Here is a 23,619-nt window from a genome sequence, read left to right as displayed (position 1 = left end):
ATTCAACTGTCAGGGAAAGAATCAATACTTTGTTGGCAAAGGCCATTTGTGATAGACAATTCAAGGCCAGGCTGGATGTGGCTCTGGGCAGCCTGGTCTGGTGGTTGGCGACCCTGCACATAGCAGGGGGGCTGAAACTAGATGATCATTGTGGTCCTTTTCAACCCAGGCCATTCTATGATTCCATGATTTCTGTGGAAACTACAACAGATACAAAGAGCACAATAACACTATTTGATAGAGCAAATTATCATCAACAAAACACTCTTTTTCAACACAATCACTACCATTAGCTATGCATTTTCTGCCAGTGATGAACAAGTGCATACATGCTGGACTCATAAAAATCTGCACCAGTGGAGTTGACAGCTGTGCATGTAGCCATTTGGAACATGGCTTATCTTTCACATCTCTGATGCCACTGCAGAAATGCACCACCCACTGCCTTACTGTGCTCACATCCACTGTTTGGTTTCCATCAGCATTTAGTGAGCGTAAACAAATACCAAAGGATGCCATTTCTTCCATGTGGAGGAATGCAGTGACACATTTTTGGTCCATACACACTTCCATATCAGGTGCCATTTTGTCAGACTGCTCCTTCTCTCCCATCTGTCAAACAGCAACAAAATGTAATAGAATATTGGTGGGAAGCTTCAACCTCTACTGCCATACCACCACCATCTGCCTCTTATACTATGGCCCAACATCATGAATAGAGGCATTACTTTCAGAGCAGCCCATGTATATATATCCTGCTTGAACTATATCTTTTCTATCTTTTCATCTCTTCTGTGAAATTCTTTTTGAATGTTTCCTCTCCTGCTTAGTCCAAAGGAATTGAGGTAGAGCTGTATGTGTGTTTTTGAAGATTATCTTTAGAGATTAAAAAGAAAGCACAAAGTAAAAAAAAAAAAGAAAGAAAGAAAGAAAGAAAGAAAAAGAAATAACCATAGCTTTCTCTTCCAGTTGCATTAAGGATATGAGAATCTTTAGCTGTTGATCAATTTAATATATGCTGCAGTCCATAAAAAGCTCACTCCACCATATTGTACGTGTAGCTGAAAGGTTAATTTGACATGATTTTTGGAGTTTAGAATAGAATATAGTGTAATTTTAGCATTAATGTAAGACATTTTGCGCAGAAACTGGAAACAAACGTGTTAGGGAAATCTCAGAAATAACTACATGAGCAGTTAGCATGCATGACCTAGTTTTAAAAGCAGCATTACATGCGTACACAGCAGAATAGAAAAGATGCAAAATAAGAGATTTTTTTTGCCTTTTTTTTTTTTCTCCTAACTTGCCATTTTTTTCCTGATTTCTCAATTTGATACCAGTCAGAAGTATGACTGGTAACACAAAAGAAATGTTTTTTTTTTGTTGTTTTTTTTTTTTTTTTCCTTAATTCATTATCTCCAGTTCAGCAGGCTGGAACTAGATGATCTTTAAGGTCTCTTCCAACCCAAGCCGTTCTATGATTCTACAATTCTATGATTCTACGATTCTGTGATTTCTAACAAAAGCTCCTCCACTTGTTCGGTTCCTTTGCAACTACTTGTGCTACCACACTAATATACAGGGATGTAACAAGAATAGCACTCTGAAACCACATCTACTACCATTTCATTCTTCTGAAAGTCTTCGAATGCAGGTGACACAGTGGGTCAAAGTTGAAATCTTATCAGTTGAACTAAGCTGCAACTGTTGTTCTAGTTAAGATTTTTGTCTCTCACAAATCTTCACTGTGCATAGGTAACTTAAATGTATAAATAAGGTAAAAATTTGATTATACTCCTGTCTAACATACCTTTTCTGCATTGAGAAGTATAAAGCAGCCTAATTTTAATCAAGAAGTGTGCTAGTATATAATTTAATGAAAATTTGGGGGTGGGGAAGGGATGCCTAGTCTGTATTCTCATCTACGAGCAACACATTGCAACAACTTGTTGGCTTTACTCGAACTTGAGCTCCCATCACCACTAGTGAAATGCCCTGAGATAAATGGATCATTGCAGTATGAGGCATTAAGAGAAATCTTAGAAATTTTAAGAAAGAAAAAAAAAAAAAGGATTATTTCCTGTTTTAGAGGGTGTTATTTATTGACCAATGTACTAAAAAAAAGTGTATTTATAGCAATTTTTATGATCCTGACATTTAGGTGACTTGATAGAGCTAATTTCAGATATTCCATGAAAGGAAAGCAATCCTACAGTACAAGAACTCCAAGTCCTAATGAAAAACTTTGTCAGATAAAATTTGAAGCTTGAGCTTCACTAGGACCAAAGCACTGTAGAAAAAAAAACAGGGGTCCAGAGATCAGCCTGTCTTAAAGTGTATTTCCATGTGAGATGAGACTTTAATATATACCTCGAGAAATGCAGTGACAAGGACAAATACAGAGAACAGAGAGGAACTTGACAGAAAATTCAGGTACGGCAAAAGAAAATGCAATTGTCTTACTCTAACACTTGAAAATGGCATAACCAATGTTCTTCACCTGAAGAGATGAAAATGAAGGGGAAAATAAACTCCTGCCCTGCTGAAAGCTACTGAAATAAAATGAAGGTAATAATCTGGCTGAGAAATAAATATGCTGAAGAAAAGCACAAGCATACTATAAAGTAGTAATCCCATGACGGACTTGCAAGTCTGACTTTCTGAAGAGAACAGGCATTTACAGGAAAAAGGGAAAGCAACCTGGAGAAAAAGCTCCTGCAGATGGGAGCTCTTTCAGTAGCACAGGTTAAAACATCACCCAATAAGAAATAAATAAATTACATCTGGAAATTATATCATGGACTGATGATCATGTACCTTATAATATTTATTTAAGTTTGTGTGAAAACTGTGTGTTGAAGAGTAAGACACTGAAATTCATGGGATATCTAAAAACAAACTGAAGTGTTTTGAAAACTAGCATGATTATGATCCAGTAAGTCAATAATAGCAACAGAGCAGAAGGAGATAGCTCCTTGGAAGCAAAATGTGAGTTATCAGTACCACTACAGACCTCCAAGTGACATTCTTTAAAATATTACTGAATGCTTGGAGTGCCAATGTATGACTGGAAATTGACGCATAAGAAAATATACAAATATACTAAGAGAAAAGGAAAAGTTTGGCACAGTTGGAGCCTATACAGGAAAAACAGTTCAATCTAAACTAAAACAATCAAAGTTTCTGTTGCTAAAAGTTAAGGTTACAGCTTTTAAACTGAAGACTAAAGAAAGCCATTTGGCACAGAAAAGCGTATGGTTCAGGATGACACACACATTGGGGGTGGGAATGTTATTAAATCCTCTGTATTCTTAAAGGACAGGAAAAGATATTAATAAAATCCAGGAAGGAACTGGACAAACAGCTTCTGCAGTGTTTGAAGTAGATCACGTATAACAGTCATAACAAACCCAAGATATTTGCCATAGAATCATAAGATGACCAAGGTTGTAAAAGATCTCCAAGTTCATCTAGTCCAACTGTCCACCTATCACCAATATTTCTCCACTTCTTGAATGCCTTCAGGGATGGTGAATCAACCACCTCCATGAGCAGCACATTCCAGAGCCGCAACACTCTTTCAGAGAAGAAATTTTTCCTAATATTCAACCTGAATCTCCCTTGGCTCAACTTGAGTCCATTCCTTCTTGTCCTGTCACTCTTTGCTGGGAGAAGAGACTGACCCCCACCTCACTAAAACCTCCTTTCAGGGTCATTGTAGAGAGTGATGAGGTTTTCCCTGAGCCTTTTCTCCAGACTGAACAATCCCAGCTCCCTCAGCCACTTTCCATAAGATTTGTGCTCTAGACCCCTCACAGCTTCCTTGCCTTTCTCTGTACACACTCCAGGGCCTCAATGTCTTTCTTGTAGTGAAGGGCCCAAAACTGCACAAAGCACTCGATGTGCAGCCTCACCATGGCTGAGTACAGAGAGATGATCACTTCCCTGCTCCTTCTGGCTGCACTGTTCCTGATACAAGCCAGGATGCCATTGTCCTTCCTGGTCACCTGGACATGCTACTGGCTCATGTTCAGCTGAGAGTCAGCCAACTCCCAGGTTCTTATCATCCACACAGTCTTCCAGTCACTCTGCCCTAAGCCTGTAGCATTACCTGGTGCTGTTGTGGTCAAATTGCAGGACCTGGCACTTGGTTTTGTTGATCCTCATCCCATTGGCCTCAGTGTAGTGATCCAGCCTTTCCAGATCCCTCTGTAGGGCCTTCCTACCCCCAGAAGGTATTTCTACAGATTTGCAAAGAGTGTAAAAATGATGGGAGTGATCGCCCTGTTGTATGGCTGAGAATCTGATATTTAGCTATCAGATGAGTCTGATGGAAAGACGCAACCTCTAAAAACTGTATGGTCAGGACAAACACTGACACGGCTCTGCCATTATAGGCTGGTCTGCTAAAGGATTAGTATGATTGTATTGCAGGAAACTGTGTGTCACATCCAACAAACAGTTCAGCTGCATCAACATGTGATGCAGACTTTTGAAGACTTAAATACCAAAATAAGTAGAATATAATGTCAGTAGCAGCATCTAGTGACCTAGCCTTCTACCATTGTCCTGGACCTGCTCAGCAGCAGAAGCCCTGACCTGGGATCAGGCTCCTCCCCTGAGTCCCAGGGCCATCCTCTGCTGTTGAGGTCACCTTGCCAGTGCCAGCCTATGCCACGCTGACAGGCTTTCTCCATGGTGTGATGGCATGCAGTGTAATCAGAACATTCCAGGCCTAAGCCAGCCACTGCACCACACCAGGGAACCAGTGGGGAGGAGGGACCTAACAACCCAGACCTGCACCAGGCAGCACTGCTATCAGCTACTGGTGCAGAGTTCCAGTGACCAAAAGCTCTCACTGGAGCTGACTAATTTATCAGTATTGCTATAGCGCAAAAGTACAGCTTGCTGTCCCCAAAGAAATGCAGAATACATGGAAATAACTGATGAGAAATGAGACTTGTTAGAAGAAAACTTTAAGCTTGAAACCTGAACTCTCGTGAGGGCTTCCCTATCGAAAGGTTTTGGTTCCCTTTTTCTGTTGTGCCTCTGCTGTAGAGGCATAAGTCTCGAAGGAGAATTGCTCCTGGGACATCCCTCGGTGGTGGTTTGACAGAGGCTGAAATCTTCCCACAATCCTCTTAGCGGTCTTCTCTTTTGAAACCTTGAGGGTGCACTCTGCTTTGTGGAAGCAAAGACAGGATTGTGCTCTTGCAATACAGCCTGCCCTCCTGCCCATTGCAGTTACATTCAAGAAGACCAGCACCGACAACTGCTTCTCTTGAAAAAAAGTGGAGGTTGTTTAATTTTTCTTACAACTTTGTTCCCATCTCTGTTTTGGGATCCATGGTCAGAGAAGCAGGATCATCATCATATTTTCCCACAGGGTGGCCCAGCCCAACTGAAATTATGAATAGAACAGGGTCTATCCACATGGCACCAGGCACATGGCAGGGAGACCAGGTGGGGTGTATGAGGTGGAGTCACTGATGCCTGTGGTAGTCTCTAAGCATCACCACCCACAGGGATTTTACTGCTGATAGGCAGCCAAATGATGGAAAAAGCCACTGTTCTGGAAGTCATTCGTGGACTAAAGGAAACAGATCCAGGTCCCTTTTATTTTAAATATCTCAGGAAGATTCTCATCTCAAAAATATAAACGCAGTATAAATTTCAGGAGAGATGTTTTACTCTCCTTATTTTTTTCCTGTGTATGTTTCAGTCTCTTGCTCTGCCTCACAGTCATAAATACACAAATAGAGAGGAAGAAATGTAAAGCAGAGTTTTAAGCTTTAAAATAAATTTATTTCCTTCTTTAGTAAAGTTTGTGAATGATATACTCCTAAAAGAGTCTACAAAGGCAAAGTAAATTCTTGCAGCCCCTTCTAGAACCAGAGGTGAGGTGAGAAAAGCTGTAGTGCTTGAACCTCTCAGATAGCAACGGTAAGAGCGCAGTGATAAAATATTTTTCATCACATGATGTGGGGAAAATGTTTTACAAGTTAGGACATGCTGCTCAGTGCAGGTTCCTCTTTCAGTTCTCTGATTCACTTTAAAAAAAAAATTCAAAAAGTAGCAAACACAAAAACTGAATATAAAAAGCGGTTTCCTCAGTTCAAAACTACTTACCGCTCCCACACCATCTCTTTAGATGTTACCTCTAAGGCATTCTATAAGGTACACATTGAAGTCATTTGCATACAGATTGATAGGCTTTAGAGCACTCTGTTATATAGTGCTATAAACTACACTATGCAAAAAGCATGGTTTGTAATCTAGTTTTATTTGTCTGATGATTTAACATAGAAGAAAACCATTTTTTTTTTTTTTCCAAGACTAAGAGAAAGAGAAGACACCTAGAAATTGTTCAGATAAAACCCATCCTTTCTTTTTAAAGGTTTTTCAATCACAACAGGAAATATTTTGAAATGGTCACACTAATCACAAGACTGACTACTTTTTAGGCTGAACATGTGTTCATACTCGACTCCTATTTTTAGGTCATATCATGTGCCACTGCTGTTTGCATTCTAGCTGTAAATGAAATGATAACTTTTACAGTTCTTTCTTTCTTTCTTTCCTCCTTTATTTCTTCCTTTCTTTCTTCCTTTCTTTCTTTCTTTCTTTCTTTCTTTCTTTCTTTCTTTCTTCCTTTCTTCCTTTCTTCCTTTCTTCCTTTCATTAAATAAGAAGAGTTGCTTTTCACTCTGCTCTATCATATTATGTATTCGTATCTCCATGGATCCAGCTGAGATGTCCCATACCTTGTCAGCTCACAATCAAGCATTTTAGAATAAGACTCTGAACAGCAAGCAAGTTAGACAAGAGGAAATATCTTGGTCCATGAGAAAGCTGCAACCTTCAACACTTTGCTGGAGATTTCAAGGAGATCCAGCCACAACAACATATTACATATTACAATCAAACTTTCCCCTGGAGCAAGATATTTGCAACAGTTTTATTTCAGAAAAAAAGCTTGAAAGATCAAAAACTGAAAATACAGAAACTCAAAAAAACAGAAAATACAGTACTGCCCACATTCCTCAAATAGGGAATGTGGTAAGTAAGTAAGATCTTCTTAGTCACTTCATATAAAACATATAAATTGGGACGTCTCCATTTAAGCACTAAACAAAATACTATGCTTTTTCATTCTCAGCATTTACATTATAACTCAGTTGCACCACGCAAACTGGAACAAATTCAGCTTCAGGAGTAAAGATACGTTGTAGAAAAATAACTATAGCATAGTGGCTAATCTATGCAAAAATGTTTGGTTCCAACCAGTTAAACATCTTTAGTTTGTAGAGAGTACTCTCAGCATCAACAGGATTAAAAGGCACATGGCATCACCACCTTTCTTCCAGCTGCAGGATTTACTAGGATTTACTCTGATAAGTCCTCAGCAAATGCTTAGACTATTTATAGCATATTGGGTTCTCAGAATGATACAGCTTTAAAAGTAATCTTCCCCCTCCACAGCTGTGGTTCACTTCAGACCTTCCTTCTAAGCTAAGGAAGATCTCAGTCTTGAGTTTTAGCACTTGCAGTGAAAACAACAGAGGGTTTCAGCTTCTAAAGCCTTTTTTTTTTTTTTCAGTGTTAGAATTAAGATTACATTTTGGTAATTCAGCTTGTGAGGAAGTCTTTTTTATTGTGAGGTTGGAGCAAATGCCAGCAAGTTGTTTAGGCCTATGAATTTGCAGAGGCCTGATTACTGTGCAATGACTATTAGCCACAAATGCCCATCTCTACCTTCTGAGATTGTGCTTCCTCTGCAGCAGTACCTCCTTGGCTTGTGCATCTAGTTTACCTCTTGATGATCATGATATTGCAAACCAGTCCCATACTGGATGGATTACTGGCACTGTCTATTGAAAGCTTCAGCAGCATTCAATTAAATGTACTTGCCTTTCCTACTTTTGAAGAAGTCCAAATGCCTTTTCTTTAGATCAAAGTTCATGACAAATATTCCATACTGTAATCCCACTCAGTCAGCTAATGAATCCCCCAAAATCTTAGTAGGTCCTCAGAAGTTGACTTTTCTGTTGTGAAACTCCTTGAGAATCATAGAATCACAGAATGGATAAGATTGTAACAGACTTACGAGTCCATCTGGTTCAACACCACTGATAAAAGGAGCAGGACCATGTCAGGATGTCAATGACTATCTCCACGGAGGGAGATCCCACAACCTCCCTGGGCAACTTGTTCTGTTGCTCTGTACCATACATCCTGTCCATATATCCCATCCTACCATGGTCACCAGAAAGTGAGAAAGGCTTTCAACAGAGAAATAAGTTGCCTGCCTCAATTCTGCATTTTTGTAGCATTCTCCCAGGCAGAGGAGACAGAAGACACTGTACCCCTTTGATAAATGAGAAAGGAGAACTGGCTTAAAAAGACATGGCAAAGGCTGAGGTACTCAATGAGTTCTTTCCCTGTGTCTGCACTGGCAATCAGATTTCCACAGCTCTCACATCCCTGAACATCTAGGCGGGGCTCAGAGGAGAAAAATCCCTCCCACTGTAAGAGCAGAGCCAAGTCAGCAACCACCTCATGAGGCTGAATAGTGTAGAAGTCTATAAGGCTGGACAACATGGATCCCAGGGTCCTGAAGGAACTGGCTGATGTGGTTGCCACTCTCCACCATATCTGAAAATTCATGCAATCAGGTGAAGTCTCCAATGAGTGGAAAAAGGGAAACATCACTCCCCTTTTCAAGAAAAGTGAGAAAGAAGAACCCTGGGAACTGCAGACCAGTAAGCCTAACCTCTGTGCCTGGGAAGATCACTGAATACGTTCTGCTGAAAGCTATTTTAAGGCACAGATGAGCCAAGAATTTGAGCCGAGACAGCCAGCATGTCTTACCATGGGCAGACTGTGCCTGACCAATTCAGTGGCCTTCAACGATGGAGTGATGGCATCAGTGGACCAAGAAAGGGCAACTGATATTATCTACAATTTAGGCTCATGAGGAGACATTGCATGCAGGTATAAAGAAGAGTTTAGCTTAACTGAAGGGCTTAATCTTGGTCCAGTTTAATGCAGTGTCACACTCTCATATTAGCAGCCAACTTGTCTTAGCTGCAGCTGTGAAAAATCTGCAAACTTTTTTACTGACGATGTATTTCTAATGACCACAACACCACTGATCATTGCACTAATTATTTAAATAATGAATAATTGAAATCATCAATTGTGCTGTGACCTGAAATTGAGGGGAGGAGAAGGTATCTCTTATGAACATATTTTTTCCTTTGTTGTCAAGGAGTGCTCTTATAGTTCAGGCAGGTTATTGCTCTAATGGATGGATAAACTACTGAAGAATGTGGGAGCCCAAATCTTGTCAGCAGGTTCCCCTGATTGCTTTGTAGTGTAATGATCAAAGTAGGGAAAAGCTGGAAATCAACAAGCTGAAGAGAGGCAAACAGTCCAAGTGCCAAGAAACTTAACAATTCAACTGGATGCAAAATGCACAAGTTTAAGCCTGCCTGTTTCCATTAGATTTGTACTGGAACCAGTGCCCTCCTAGCAATATTCCAAAAGCAAAGTAAACCACCAGAAAGCTTTAGACTGTTCTTCTCACTATTCAGTGAATGACAACTAGGCCCTATGTTAAGTGCACTGTTCAACCTCTTGTTCTGAATGCCAAATAAATAATTTATTTGTGGGTATTTCTGTAGCCTGCAATGTTGATGAAAAGTGCTTCAAAAAGAACTGAAAAGTTTTTATCTTCAGCCTTTCTGTATTATGAAAATTATTTGACCCTGTATTGCAAACAGGAAAATAAGCAATGGAGAACCTGAGTTGCCTAAGTCCTCAATTCTCTGAGCATTTGACATTACTCTTCGATATACTATATTTGAATCTCTAAGTGCTCAATACTTCTTCAAGTCAGACCCAGGTGTCTTTGAATACACATTAGAAAATGAGGAACTCTGAATTGGTGGCTTTTTCTGAAAGCTTAACCCCTTGAAGACAGATATGAAAAAAGACTTCGTGCTCTATGAGATGAGAATCACAAAGATTAAGGTATCAATGAAAATTTGATATGAGAAAAAACTTTTTCATAGTAAGGGTAACAGAACACTGGAACAGGCTGCCAAGAGAGCTTGTGGGGTCTTCTTCTCTGGAGACATTCTCTGGAGACACGTGTTCCTGTGTGAGCTTATCTAGGTACTCCTGCTAAGGCAGGGGGATTGGACTAGATGATCTTTCGAGGTCCTTTCCAATCCCTGACATGTGATTCTTTGTTTCTGTGATTTACTTGTCTCAGAATGGGATGCGAAATAGTAAGATGGTTAGGGACAGCATGAACTCAGCACTCAGACTGATGTAGTTTCACACTGAACAGACTACATGACAACTTGGAACAAAATCTTGGTGAGTTTCCCAGAAATACCCTCTCTTCTTTAGGAAGATTACTTGAATACCTAAGCCTTCAACCTATTTGTGAATACTTTTTTAAAGATTATCTGTTTCCTTTTATTTCTGGAAAATGATTATTATTTGTTATAGTCTTTTAAGATGACTGACAGAAAAGAAACACTTCCTTCACTTTCTAAATGACACACTAGCGGTTATGGTCAGGAAACAGAGCCCCAGGTTGCCTACCATGTCTCACCATGGAAATTGTTATCTGAGCAAGAGATTGCTTTAACCATGAAATGGCTGTGTACAGCCTGTATTTCATGTAAAAGATGCGCAATAAAAAATATATTGACATGACTGCATAGGGAAATATGAAAGCACCATGCAGGAGGGCATGGTATTCCCTAGTCTAAAACACAGGGGAAGTTATCCATAAAAGATTGGTCATAATCTGATTGCTACTCTTTAGACTGGGATTATCCAATGACTACTGAATGTGAAACAGTACTTTGGAAAACAAAATTAGAGATCAGCTATTTTGTCTTCTAGCTGACCATATTTCAGGCATCTGCTCCTCTTTTGTCCAATGACCACTGCTTCCTTGTCCATCAAGGTTGCAATTTCAACTGGTCAAGTGCAAATCAGCCCTAAGAGTGGTAGTTTGTATACTTTTAAGGAAGGAAATGGTCAAGGTTTTTAATACTTTCCAAAGAGAGCACTGAATGTGTTGCATCTTTATCCTAGGAAAGTGCCCTAGAAGAAGAATTACATGTACTTGAAAAGAAAGCATTTGTATTTATAAGAAAAAACAATTTTAATTACATACTTCAAGCATGCTCCTTCCTGGCACGTGACCGGCTCTCTCAGTCCTGTCAAAACCCGTTGCCCTATAATTGCAAATGGATATCTCTCTGTACTTGCCCTTAAGTATCCTAAGTACTGCTATTTTATGTTATAAGAAGTGACTATTAGGGACTGTAGTCAGTGACTGTGTGAGAATTGTCTCCACTTGGGCTGAAGCTATAAAGTTTCAACTCAGCTTAATTTCAGGTATTTTTATGCATCTGTTTACTCTCAGCATCACCCAAGACTTTCAAGCAGAATCAGTGACAGAATCTGATTTCCCAGAACATCACTCAAGCATCAAAATCACAAAGTTACTCCCATTTCTTCCTGCAGTCCTACCTCCAGTCAATATGTGTCCTTCAGCAGCAGTCACGTAAGGGCTTTTACATGCTATAGTCTCCCTCTAAATGAGTGACTGTTTGATTTTTTATGTTATTTTTTTCTGTTCTATCCATACTTATATGATTGAGGGATGTACCATCTTCCATATACACAAAGAAGTTGCTACTACACTGAATCTAAGTCAATATTAGTAAATCAAACTCTGTCAAAACTTGGGCTCAGGCTATGAAATTCACTTCCTTGTGTGGTTACAAACTAATAGATTAAAGAGCTGAGCCATCACCAACCTTTTGAACTCTAACAAAAGCGAGTGCCAGATTCTGCACCTGGGACTGGGTAACCCTGGCTATATGTACAGACTGGGGGAATAGAGGCTGGAGGGGGTCAGGGGATTCTGGCTGATGGCAAGCTGACAGCAGCAGCCCAGCACTGACATCCAGCGAGGAGTGGGGATGTCCTGCTCCCACTGTGCAGGTTTGGGGACCACATATGAGAATATGGACATAAAACTATTAGAGAGCGTCAAAAGGAGAGCTATTAAGATGGTGAATGGCCCGGACAGCAAGATATAGGAGGAGCGGCTGAGGCCTCTCGGTGTGCTCAGCGCAGAGCAGAGGAATTGAGGGAGGCCTGATGGCGGCTGCAGCTCCTCACAGGGAGCGGAGGGGCAGCGCTGAGCTCTGCTCCGTGGGACAGCCACAGGGCCCGAGGGAACGGCATGGAGCTGTCAGGGGAGGGGCAGCTGGGGGTTAGGGAAAGGGGCTGCACCACAGGGCGATGGGCATGGAACAGGAAGTGTCTGGACATTGCTCCCAGGCACAGGATTTGTTTTTTAGGTGGTCCCGCGTGCATCGAGTTGGACTCGATGATGCCTGTGGGCCTCTTCCACCTGGGGATATTCTATGCTTCTATGATTATAATTTTGTTACAATTTTGATTCACACAAATTAATACTCTCTTAACTTTAGGAGTTATCATAGACGAAAGATCATTCCAGAAAAAAGGAGTTTGGATGCAGCCAACCTGTTTCAGAGGCTGGGAACAGTTGTTACAGATGTGTCAGATTGGCTGAGGAACAAAGTTTGACTGATTCCAACAAATGGTAGTATTACTGAAGATGTCAAGTGAAAATGTCATTTCTGTTTAGACCACTAGAGGGTGCAGGCAAACCTACTTTGCCTTGGAGGTTCCTTTTTAGGTTTCTGTGGCATGGATATTTCTTCTCTTTCTTTCTTTCTTTTTTTCTTTCTTTCTTTTTTTCTTCTTTCTTTTTTTTTTTTTTTCTCCAGAGTATTTGAATAAATGAGCTGAGAGGATCACATCTTTCTGTCCTCTACAACCTAGTTACATGTAGCATGTAACCCAGAGTGAGTATTTCCTTCTCCTCAATTAGCTGCCATCCAGATACATCCATCCTCATCTCCCTCAATTCTGGATTTCTAGCTTTCCCCCTGTATTTTTTTTTCCTTTCCCTCAGCATTTCAATTCCTGTTGTCCGTGATCTCCTATCCTACCTCTTGCCCCGTACTCCAGGAGGATTTCCCCTCCTCCCCCTACTGCCAACTGTTACAAGGAGAAATAATAAAAGCGCAAAAGGCTCCTTTTCCCAACCTTCAGCTGCTGAATCACTGTAGTACAGAAATGGGGTCTACTTAGTGTACCCAGGATTCTGGGATAACAGCATTTCATTTGGCACATTTTAGAGAATCTCAACAACTAACCATATCTTTGTGAACATATAGTGGAAAAAAAAAACAAAACAACAAAACAATCTTTACAAGGTAATTCCTTTCTTTGTGCTTACTCACCTGCTCACGGCAGAAACTCGTGTTCCTGAATATTCCCTTATTGCCTCAGAAATTGCCTTATATAGCTAAACTCTGCATGTAACATCCTGTCAAAGAATATGCAACACTTTTCATCTTAAGTGTTGATCAGACTTACAGGCAGTTCCCTAAGGAATTTGTCTCGCCATGGTCACTGCTGATGTTTCCGTGCTATAGCAGATCAAATTTCCTCTCTGAGTAAGAGCTGTAGAAAGGACCAAAGTAAAACCTTTTAAAAATCAGTTGTTTAAAGATGCCAATTAGTGGCAAGCACTAATGACACTGCCTCTCATAAAACACAGTTCATTAGCTGTATAGCTATCTGTGCTTGATTGCTAAAGATACATCATATGCATATCTGAAGAAGGGAAGATAAAAGGGCACATACTTTTTGGTAACTTTATATTTTCTTTTCTTATTGAGTGAGGTGTGATGTGGATCAGGTGCACCTAGCTGCTTCATCATGACCGTATTGGTGCATAATATCTCATGTTATTTCAAGACCTAAAAAGGAACTACAAGAGCAAGGACCTCATGGTAAAATTACTTCAATTCACCAGCTGTTGAGCATGAATTCTTCATGCAGTAGTGTAAAAATATGACAAAAACATACCACTCCTTATGAAAACGGCTTAGAGGTATGTGCACTGGCCTGGAGAACTCTTGGTTTCTCATCAATCTCTGATTCTGAGAAAATCTCTCCTTTACATTCTCTGATGGCTAGTATTCATTTGAAAAGAGGAGCTACTACATGAAGAATATACAAGCTCTCTCACTCACCCTCTGTGTTCTTATTCTTAGTTAGACACTCAACATACTTATATTTCAGTGCAACACTGAGAAATAAGACTAGCAGTGGAAAATTTCAGTCAGAACTCATGAAAAATGTATGAAGAGTGAGCAGATCAAATTGACATTACCAAATTCCGCGTGTTAAGCCTGTGGGATATTTCTCAGTGATTAGCAACTAAGTGTAGACAAAAAATGGATTATATTACCCTGGGCAGCCTGGTCTAGTATTAAATGTGGAGGTTGGTGGCCCTGTCTGCAGCAGGGGGGTTGAGCTTCATGATCCTTGAGGTCTCTTCAATCCAAGCTATTCTATGATTCTATGATTCTATGATTCTATGATTCTATGACTAACTGTTCTAAACTTATCTAACAATCATGACCCCAACGGTTCATTTAAAAGTCCCTTTCAGATTTTCTGTATGTAAATAAATAGTAATCCCAAACAGAACACCGACTTTTCTTTCCAATTTCAACCAGAATATAAAGATCTGTCTGTAAGAGAAAATGAGCCCAAAGCATAGTCCCAACAATATTTACTTATAAAATGAACTAATTTTATCAGGAAAATTTTGATGTACAAATCAAGTGTGTCCTATTTCTACAAAATCTTCTTTTTTTTTTTCCCAAAGAAAAGATCAATTTTTAAGATTATTATATACTCTGAAAAGTAAGAATGGTGTCAGAAAACATGTCTGGTATAAAAATGTCAGTTGTCTATTTGGAGGCTTTGCAAACATTAGTTGTCAGTGGTAAAGCACCTTGGACTTCTGCTTCAAAAGCAGTTTTAACATGGAAACTATGTAAATATGAAGTAGAATTGTAAGGCTACAGCAGATGTGCAAAACACCACTGCATCACTTAAATGCCTTGAGAAATGGTCCTCGTGTCTCTTCACTTTCAAGCAGGACAGAAAGCCCACCACACAGTAACCTCTTGAGGCTAGATTGTGGCATGCTGGGTTTCTTCCCTCCAGCCACTCAACAAGAAGCCAGCAGATAATGGAGGTGACTACATTTACCATAAAAGGTAAACTTATGCTGTTTATTTTCCATCCTGTTATGGCACTACATGCAATGTATGCCTGCTTCTGACAAACAGCTGAGAGGTACACTCTATTTCCATGCAAAAGATGCTGAAGGTCAAGGAGAATGCTGAAAGCATTTAGAAACATTTAAGCTGACCCCCTGTTTTATGCACTTACACAGCCATTAGTGAGAACAAAATTATCTGCACGGACAGATGCATCAGAGTGGGACTCAAACCCACAGTGCAAAAGGGGAATAAAACATTTTCAATAAATGTACCTGAAGTGATGCTGAAATCTGGAGGCAGAAGCAGCAGGGAATCTGCTCTCTGGTGACAGGCAATTCCTGTGTTCAGTTCATTTTCCTCCCACAAAGCTGCTGCGTATTTTCACTCAAGCTATGCCTACGCAGTAACTGTGAAATGTGACCATGGGACGGGTAGGCATACTTTAGACAGCTTTCATCTAGCAATGTGCAGTATTAGTAGTGATGTGTTTCAGTATAGATCGTAGATTACAACTGTTTACCAGCTAAGGTCATGTACAACTGTAAGGAACCTCAAACTGCTTAGCAGTGATATTCAGATACAACTAAGCTGATGAAAATGCTTCTCCCCATGCTGTAGCCTCTTCCCTAGCAGCATGATGACATCCTCCTGGTCGTGTCTAAACTAACCTACAGCTGTTTGCAATGGAAGAACTGGGATTCTTGATCAGATCATATATTCTGGGAAAACCAGGACAGAAGTCTGGTGTCAGCTGAGATTAGGTTCATTCAAGTTCAGTGACAAAATGTCTCTGTTTCACAGGATATTTTAAGGGTAAGTTTCATTACAGAGTTTGAAGGCTGCTGATGATTTAGAAACAAAGTCCAAAATTTGATGGAACTTACATTTCTGAAGCTAACAAATACTTTCAGAAGATAAAGTGGTTGCATTGTCCCAATCATTATGCATAAAATCCAAAAATTGTTTTTACCAGACACTGAGTACAGTCAAGGAGCTGACACCCAAACATTAAAACTGATTACAAGCAAAAAGAATTATTTAAAACAGTAAATGCCAAAGAACTGATTCTCCAGTATATTACTTCACTCGGTGATCCTCTCAGCATGTCACCTTCTGCAGCAACCAGTGACAGCACTCATTTACAATAACTGCCTTACACAGGCTATTTTATGTTTGTGTCTAAACTATTAAAAAAACCTTCACACAAATAGTCTCTTCCCATCTATTAAGAGACAACAAATGCAGTATGCAAGAGTGCACTCTGTTATGAGACTTCCTTCTGGTGCCACTCTGTCTGAGCATAGTTTTTGTGCATCAGAAGACTCTGATAAAGCTACATCTTCTTATGATATGCTTCTACAGTCACTTCTGTGTGTATGTTCAGTTGCTGCAAACCTCAGGAACAGTCTCAGGATGACTATAATATGTGACTCTGCAATAGCTAAAAATAGTTATCAGATAAAGTTTTACAAATCAAACTAGCCCAAACTTGTTGATATTTTTTTTCTTTTTTTTTTCCAAACAGCATGTAGCAGCTCACTCTTCCTCCTTTTAAAAAAAAGCACTGAAGAAACATTAAGATTTTTACTGCCTTCTGCTAAAGCAAACCATACACCTGAAAATCCCTTATTTCGGTCACAGTTGCGGAGAGAACTCCTTAAAACTGGCGGTAAGAGTCTTCTTTCTCTTTTACTGCAGTATTTGCTGCAATCATTCTGTCTTCTGACAAACAGTAGCCTAACTTCTTCATTGTTGTTGCTCTCTTATTAACCTACACAGTATTTACTTTATTAGTAATGCTCACAGTCATCTGGGACAAAGACACACATGCACTTCTTAGATGCAAGGAACTTTGTTCTCCCTTTGGATGCAAATAATAGGAGGGTGAGAAAATCAGCCTTGGCTGAGTTTAACTCCACTAAAAATCAATTTTGTAAAAAGCAATCAAGAAATGAAAAGCTGTAGTCCTTACCTGATCTGAGATGTACATTGAGTGCACATTGAAAGCCTCTTAAATGCCAGAGAAGAATTAGAAATAGTTGAAAGTTTGCATTCATCCAACCACAGGGCTCAGGAAATGACCTCTGTATTTTGTAACGATTAACTCCTTCCTTGCTGTCTTCACTTTTTCAAGTACAGCAAAAAATCCATCCTACCCTCCACTGCAACCTGGTAACTAATGCCATGCTCTACACTTGATTTCTGTTTCACAGTGAGAATATGCAGGTGTCTAGAGAAGATGTCTCTGATCACCTCCATGGAAGAGAGAATTTACAGCATCTTCTGCATAACTGTAACAAAGTTTACTGTTTACACATTTTACTGTTGTGTGAAGCTTATGTGATGAGGTGTAGAAATGACTGAGTAATGTCTTAAGCAGCTAACTCTCAGTTTTAGAAGCTTAAAGCAATATTCTCAGCATGTCTTGCGCTGTGTCACCCAGCAGAGTAAGACAAAAACCAAAAAACAAAAACCAGAAAATGCTGTTATTTGGAGAGCAGTGTCCGTTGCAGTCTGGACATGCCTTTGGTGCATATATAGTCCGAGATACTTTTATGCACACAGGGTCTCTAGGTGAAAGTTGGGCATGCTGCAACACCAGAAATTAGGTCTTCTGTACATAAAAACCTTCTGCTCCATGAGCCCTACTCCCTTGGCTGTATGTACCTGTTCAGGTGAAAGGCATTTCTGAGTCTGAGCATTACATAAAACCACTGGCCTGGGAGCTAGTAAGGGCCAGTCTCTCCAGGAACACACACCATCATTGGGGTACTCCCACACTGAAGATGAAGTGGCACTTGGGATCTCTCCTTGCAGGTCAGGGAGGCAATCAGGACACTAAAGTGTATTCCCCTCACCTGAAATCTGCAGCCCAAGGAAGAAAACACTTCCAACAATATGGAACACAGAACCCTTCTCCTTTTCTTATGATTTAGAAAGCAAGTCCTGGACACACATGCATGCCCTTTCCTCAGCTTTGAAGTCTCCTCACCTAGGCATGTGTAGTTTTGTTTAAAAACACTGTGGGTGAGAGAAATGTCATTCACTGCATTTGGGGTGTTGGTAGAGGAAGAGAGAATAGAAATCTCATCAGCATGCACTTTTGCATGACAGTTTCATAGCTAAAGCACTCAGACAGATTGGTTCAGGTTTTTTTTCTTTGAGAAGAACTAAATCTATGTTTTGTACACCTCACAGGGCAATACCTGAGCCTGCAAACCGCAGCATTTCCTCTAGTGGGAAGGATAAGGCTCTCTCTTGCATCAGATGCTCACACCTTCCTGTTTGCACAAAGAGGAGGGTCTAATGAGGAGGTTGCTGAGGATGAAACACAGATTTGAATGCTGCTCCAAGGATAAATAATATTCTGCATAAAACATGTCTAAAGCCCACAGAAATACTGTTATGTATGGATCTAGTCCATTCTTCTCATTAAAGTTGAACAGATCAAACGGACTTGAAGTATCAGCGAGACTGCTCCAGAGATTTTCCATGGGAGATGCACTGTATGAACGACATCAATCACTTCAGTAACAATTATCAGAGCTAATCCTTGTCCAGCTCTTGATGGGTGGTGGGTTTCAAGAAATGGGGTTCTTCTGTATGTGTGTTGGACAGGACTGAGGTTCCTCCAGACAGGCAGACACTGTGGGGCTTCCTCCCCCAGAGAACAATTATCCAAGGAAAGGGTGGGATTGTCTCACCAGGCCCTGGACACTCACACTCTGGATCTACATCAGAGCTAGCCATCCCAGGCAACTTGGATATGGGCAATGATGAGAAACAGGAATGTATAGGATTACTTATCTGAGAGTTTAACAGTGAATAAGACTTCCTTTTGATATATATATACATTTGCATAATTTGTATTGAAATTGTTTTCTAAAATAAACAAATAAAGTCCTTCACATGCATTATCTCCAGTAGTAGCAACTCATGATGCATGCTCCCATGAGGCACCAAGGAGTGCGATCTGCCCTCAGTGTTAATTCTTTCACACCTTGCCCCAAAGATGATGGTTTTCATTGTAAGCAGGTGATTCCTCAAGCTAGGGCTATTTATTATATTGCTTCATATGCAGAAACATCTGAGATTTTTATATTAAATGTGGCTGCAGAACAGACTCAAGTTCCTCTTGCCTTGACTCCTCCACTTTCATATAAAAAAACTGAATTAACTGTTTGTCCGTGTCAGCTGTCAGACTCACTTCTCACCATGAGCCTGCAGGTAAACAGGAAGGAGTTTCAGTCTCACAACCTCAAAGTATGCAAAAAATATTGAATGAGATATCCTAAAAATTAATTAAATCTGGTCTGTTTCCTCAGTTATTTTTTAAAAAGTCTGCTTTCATTTTAAACATAGGGGGTTAGAAAGAGGGGAGCTCCATTTCTATTTTTTGATCCCTAAAGGTGCAAAATATCTCAAACTCTTATTCACTGCATTTTTAAAAAAATCTTTCCCCTCTACAAATGCTGAAAGGTACTTTCAGAAAAAAAATAATCAGCATATACTTTTGGTAAAAAAAATATGAAATGCAGTGATCCTATAGTATTACACGTTATAATGAGTGTTACTATTATTATTACTATAATTACTATTATTATTGTTTCAAGATAGGCTATTTGAGAGAATCCATTTGTCCATATTCAGGTTTCCTGAGCAAGCAATTAGCTGCTACGAAATCATTACTCTGAAAATTGATCATGTCTTTCAAAATGACTATGAGTGATGCTGTAGATTTTTATAGATCAGTTTTCTTTGGGTGACTTTGCAGCCCTCTGCAAGCCCATAGTCACCTTACTGAGCTAAGTAAGGTCAAGAGTTCATCTTGCAAGCCTGCCCTGAAGCCATCTCGGTTTATGAATATTTGTGTTCCTTCCACTGTTGGTATGAATCTACACTTTGACTATATTCTCCAGGGAGACAGGGGTGTGATTTTTGTTCCTGAAAGACACTTAAGATGACTCTGTTAATGATGATTATTATTTTTTTATGATGTTAGAAAGCTTCTAATTATTCTGACATTGCAGTGAGCTTCCTCTAGCGTGAATCTGCACCAGCCTTGAGGGTGACCTGAATGTGCCTCTGGCTCTGGTGCCCAGAGGAAGAATACGTGAAAGGGGATTTGATTTGATCAAGGCACTGAGGGTTCCCGGCCACAAGGCATAACAAAGTCCTATACAAAAATAGAGCAAAAAGAAATACTGGGGAGCTGCACAAAGGCTAAATGTGTTTATTTATTCCCAGAGCAACAAATGTACAGTATTTTGCATCCCCCTGCAGCCTGGCAGTCAACATAAAGAGAGGGAGACCTGACAACTGGAGCATGTAGCAGGATGCTAGCTGTGATATCAATAAATATGAGAAAGGCAAACTGACATCACACTCTTCCTGAAGGCCTAGTTCTAGAAACCTGTGGCATAGTTGCCATCACTAAGACCTAGTGGGATGATTCCCACGGCTAGAATGTGACTATTGACAGCCAGAAGCTGTTCAGGGAGTTAGGGAAATTGCCCTCAAGGACAAGGGAGGGAGCAGAGTTGGCATATGTTTAAATGAACTTTCCTTAGGGAACAAGAGCACTACATTCCCAGGTGTAGGAAGTCAGGAAAGGAAGGCAAGAGGGCAGCATGGCTGCACTGCAACCCGCTGGTCAAACTGGATAACAAGAAGAAAATGCACAGGCAGTGGAAACAGGGACAGTATAGCGATGCTCCTGGTCTGAAACTGGACTTGGCAAAGGGTGCAAAGAATAACAAGAAGGGATTCTACAAGTATATAAACTAGAAAAGGAAAATCCAGAAGGGCATACCCCGCCTCAAGTGAACAATACAGGCAATCTGGTAACAACGGACAAGGAGAAGGGGACTGTACTGGAACAAAAATTGTTTAATGTCTTCATCAGTGACATTGATAGTGGGATTGAGTGCACCCTCAACAAGTTTGTGAATGACACCAAGCTGCGTGGTGTGGTCAACATGCCTGAGGCACAGGATGCCATCCAGAGGGACCTAGTCCAGTTCCATTTGTGCCTTGGCTTTCTTGACCCCATCACTACATAGCATAGCAACTGTTCCTTATGAGGGACTGTTCAGCCTGTAGAAAAGAGGGCTCCAGAGAGATTTGATAGTGCCCTTTCAGTATCTAAAGGGGGCTTTGAGTAAGAAGGGGACATACTCTTTAGCAGGGTCTGTTATGATAGGACAAGTGCAAATGCTTCCAAATTGAAAGAGGGGAGATATAGACTGCATACAAGAAATAAGTTTTTTACAATAAGGGTGGGGAGTCAGTGGAACAGGTTGTTCAGAGAGGTTGTGGGGGGCCCATTCCTGAAGACATTTAAGGTCAAGCCAGACAAGGCTGAGCAACCTGATCTAGCTGTGGATGTCTCTGTTCATTGCAGAGGAGCTGAATTAGATGAACTTTTAGGGTCTCTTCCAACTCAAACAATTCTAGAATTCTATGATTCTATGATTCTACATGTATTAGGAGGCAAAGAGAGAGTGAAGGTATGGGGGGCAGATCTGTAAGCAGAGCAGTATGGGAGTGTGAACAGGCTGGTGGAGGATGAATCACAGAATCACAGAATCACAGAATTGTAGGCGTTGGAAGGGACCTCTAGAGATCATCGAGACCAACCCCCCTGCCAAAGCAGGTTCCCTACACCAGGTCGCACAGGTAGGCGTCCAGGCGAGACTTGAATATCTCCAGAGAAGGAGACTCCACAACCTCCCTGGGCAGCCTGTTCCAGTGCTCCGTCACCCTCACCGTGAAGAAGTTCTTACGCACATTCGTGCGAAACTTCCTGTGCTGCAGCTTATGTCTGTTTCCCCTCTTCCTGTCTCCACGTACCACTGAAAAGAGACTGGCCTCACCGCTATGGCCGCCACACCTCAGATATTTATAAACCTGGATCAGGTCCCCTCTCAGTTGTCTTTTCTCAAGGCTAAACAGACCCAGTTCACTTAGCCTTTCTTCATAGGGGAGATGCTCCAGGCCCTTCACTATCTTTGTGGCCCTCCGCTGGACTCTTTCCAAGAGATCCCTGTCTTTTTTGTACTGGGGAGCCCAGAACTGGACACAGTACTCCAAATGAGGCCTTACCAGGGCAGAGTAGAGGGGGAGGATCACCTCCCTCGACCTGTTGGACACGCTCTTCTTAATGCACCCCAGAATGCCATTGGCCTTTTTGGCCACGAGGGCACACTGCTGGCTCATGGCCAACCTGTCGTCCACCAGGACGCCCAGGTCCCTCTCTGCAGAGCTCCTCTCCAGCAGCTCATCCCCCAGCCTGTATTGGTGCATGCAATTCTTCCTCCCTAGGTGTAAGACCCTACACTTGCTTTTGTTGAACCTCATCCGGTTTCTTACTGCCCAGCTCTCCAGCCTGTCCAGGTCTCGCTGAATGGCAGCACAGCCTTCAGGCGTGTCAGCCAATCCTCCCAACTTCGCATCATCAGCAAACTTGCTGAGGGTGGCCACTATCCCCTCATCAAGGTCATTGATGAAGATGTTGAACAAGACCAGACCCAGCACAGACCCCTGAGGGACACCACTGGTTACACGTCTCCAGCCAGACTCTGCACCACCAACGATGACCCTTTGCGCTCTGCCAGTCAGCCAGTTCTCAACCCACCTCACTGTCCACTTGTCTATCCCACACTTCCTCAGCTTTGTTATAAGGATGTCGTGGGAGACAGTATCAAATGCCTTTCTAAAATCAAGGTAGACTACATCTACTGCTCTTCCCCCATCCACCCAGCATGTGACAGCATCATGAAGGCCACCAAGTTAGTTGAGCACGACCTCCCCTTGGTGAACCCATGCTGACTACTCCTGATAACCTCCTTTTCTCCCAGTTGTCTGGAGATGGTATCCAGCACAAGCTGTTCCATCACCTTTCCAGGGACAGAGGTGATGCTGACTGGCCTATAATTACCCAGATCTTCCTTCTTGCCCTTTTTGAAGACCGGAGTGACATTGGCTATCCTCCAGTCTTCAGGGACCTCCCCTGTTATCCAAGACCTCTCAAAAATGATGGAGAGCGGTTCGGCAATGACCTCCGCCAGCTCTCTCAGCACACGTGGATGCACCCCATCAGGTCCCATGGACTTGTGGACCTTAGTACTGCCTAGGCGCTCACGCACGTCCTCTTTCCTGACTAAAGGAAAGTCTCCCATTCCCCAGACCCTCTCACTAACCTCCAGGGTGTGGGATTCCTGCGGGAGAGCCTTTTCACTGAAGACGGAAGTAAAGAAGGCATTCAGTATCTCTGCCTTCTCAGCATCCCCCGTTACCAGAACCCCCCCCTCACTTAGTAAGGGGCCCACATTCTCTCTAGTTTTCCTTTTGCTGTTAACATACTTGAAGAAGCCTTTTTTATTATCCTTTATCACTTTAGCCAGAT

The 23,619-nt window shown here is 41.3% G+C and overlaps 1 protein-coding gene and 1 long non-coding RNA gene across 6 annotated transcripts in view; one reads left to right on the top strand and one right to left on the bottom strand.

Moving 5' to 3' along the window:
* P2RY8 (P2Y receptor family member 8) overlaps nt 1-17,382 on the bottom strand; it is a 29,990-nt gene extending 12,608 nt beyond the window's left edge. Inside the window, exons 1-2 of one of the 5 annotated variants that reach the window (XM_010727192.3) lie at nt 17,185-17,382; nt 13,371-13,593 (exon numbers count right to left, since the gene is read on the bottom strand). The gene's annotated coding sequence lies outside the window, so the exon portion shown is untranslated. Of the gene's footprint in view, nt 1-506; nt 1,346-13,370; nt 13,594-15,484; nt 16,326-17,184 lie in introns of those variants that run through there. The other 4 variants (XM_003203116.4, XM_010727207.3, XM_010727215.3 and 1 more) reach the window with 4 other exon arrangements.
* Nucleotides 16,357-19,339, top strand: LOC116217642. The gene is made up of 3 exons (XR_004162338.1): nt 16,357-16,881; nt 17,426-17,505; nt 18,411-19,339. It is a non-coding gene; the product is annotated as an uncharacterized LOC116217642 (long non-coding RNA).
* The last annotated feature ends 4,280 nt before the right edge of the window (nt 19,340-23,619 follow it).

Source organism: Meleagris gallopavo, chromosome 1, assembly GCF_000146605.3.
Source record: "Meleagris gallopavo isolate NT-WF06-2002-E0010 breed Aviagen turkey brand Nicholas breeding stock chromosome 1, Turkey_5.1, whole genome shotgun sequence".
In the NCBI taxonomy this organism is placed as follows: Eukaryota; Metazoa; Chordata; class Aves; order Galliformes; family Phasianidae; genus Meleagris; species Meleagris gallopavo.
This window is presented reverse-complemented; position numbering and strand designations above follow the sequence as displayed.